Consider the following 2,118-nt stretch of genomic DNA (forward strand, 5'->3'; position numbering starts at 1 on the left):
GCAGTCACCTCCTACATGTACTATCTAAGCAACTCACAAGTTTGATCTTCTGCCAGACCTGGTGCAACTTGGGCTTTCTTAGCCTGTTCAGCTGCAGGTGGAGAAGTCCTCCAAGAAATTGTGGAAATCACTTCTTGTTGGGCACCTATCTGCCGACCTCTCAGACTCGTGAGCTTACTAAGAAGACTGGAAACCAAACATTTCAAGAGACAGTTCAGAAAGGACTTCGTTTCAGTACGACAACCTAGGCTCAGAAAAAACCAATGTGACAGTTGAGAAACTGAGGTCCAGTCTCCTGCCTAAACAAATACATGCTCTAATTGCCATGTCCATGTTGCCATCGATGTGGTGGTTGGAGGGAGAGAGAAGCCCCTTCCCCTGTCATTGGCTGTGTCCCAACAAGGAGGCTTTCTCCAAAATGCCTGGAAACCAGCTCCCCTTAGTCCTTAAAGTCAAGAGTAGGTGACTTTTCCTGGCTTATCACCTGATCAGTGACACACAGTTACCATCCCAGAATCACCAGCAATCCTTAACAATAATCGTGGTCACGCTGGTGACGATAGCATTTGTAGAACATTGAGGTTTTGTTCTGTTACCTCATTTGATCCTCATAATAACTCTATCGGGGAGGTGCTGTTATCCTCATTTTACAGGACACTGAGGCTCAGAGAGATTTAAGTGATTTGCCCAGGATCACACAGGTAATAAGTGTCTGAGGCAGATTTGAACTCATGTCTTCCTGACACCAAGACTCACACTCTTATCCAATACGCCACCTCACTGTCTTCCTAATAATAACAATAATAGTGCCCAGTTATATAGCACTTTAAAGTTTGCGAAGCACTTGACACATATCACATCAACTTCTCAGCAATCCTGTTGGGGAGGTGCTACTATTATCCCCATTTTACAGGTGAGGAAACTGAGGCTCAGAAAGACTTAGGTTACTTGCCCAGGGTCACACAGGTAACAAGTGTCCGAGGCAGATTTGAATTCAGGTTTTCCTGACATCAAGTGGAGTGCTGTCCCATTATGCTACAACATACCCAGACGATGGCCATCCAATTGTTGCCTAAAAACTTCTAGCCAGGTTGGGTCTTGGTAGCCCTCTTGTGGAGGCTCTGGCCATTGAGAGTCTTTTACTTAACATAGTAACTCTGCAGTAATTTACCCTTTATACTGCCCAAGTCTTTCCAGTATACTTTACATGCGTTGTCATTTAAATTCACTGAAATCAGCTAGGTGCTTGCTTCTCTCTTCCTCACTTGCCTGGGATTTCAGTTTCCTGTTAGCTATTTCTTAATTTTTTTTAAAATTTTCTTAATTTTTTTTTTTTAAGCAATCGGGGTTAAGTAACTTGCTCAAGGTTACCCGGCCAGGTGTTTCTGGGTGGGTGCTGAGCGTCTGAGCCCGGGATTCGATCTCCAGGTCATCCCAACAGTGGAACCGGCGCTCTTACTCGCTGAGCCACCTGGCCGCCCCTAACTCCTGTTAGCTATTTCTTAATATTTTTTTAATTTTCTTAATTTTTTTTTTTTTAAGCAATCGGGGTTAAGTAACTTGCTCAAGGTTACCCGGCCAGGTGTTTCTGGGTGGGTGCTGAGTGTCTGAGCCTGGGATTCGATCTCCAGGTCATCCCAACACTGGAACCGGCGCTCTTACTCGCTGAGCCGCCTGGCCGCCCCTAACTCCTGTTAGCTATTTCTTAATTTTTTTTTAATTTTCTTAATTTTTTTTTTAAGCAATCGGGGTTAAGTAACTTGCTCAAGGTTACCCGGCCAGCTGTTTCTGGGTGTGGTGCTGAGTGTCTGAGCCCGGATTTGATCCCCAGGTCATCCCGACACTGGAGCCGGCTCTGACTCGCGGAGCCGCCTGGCCGCCCCAAGCTCACTGTTAGCTATTTCTGTCTGGAGATGGTTATCCCTGACAGAGAAAACAGAAGCTGATGTGGAATAGTTTTGTCTTTCTCTAGTGTCCATGAGCTAAATCACATCCACCCTCAGTACCCCTCTGTCACTGTAAAGTGATTGTTGTTTGCTGCAGAGCCTTATCATAAAAAGGGAAGCGGAGGGAAGGGTGGTGCTTTTTGGTTGCTGGTGGTGCTTGGGGCCGGTCCCA

The sequence above is a fragment of the Petaurus breviceps genome, unplaced genomic scaffold, assembly GCF_028583685.1.
Source record: "Petaurus breviceps papuanus isolate PSGF00001 unplaced genomic scaffold, PetGlider_PUasm1.0 207, whole genome shotgun sequence".
In the NCBI taxonomy this organism is placed as follows: Eukaryota; Metazoa; Chordata; class Mammalia; order Diprotodontia; family Petauridae; genus Petaurus; species Petaurus breviceps.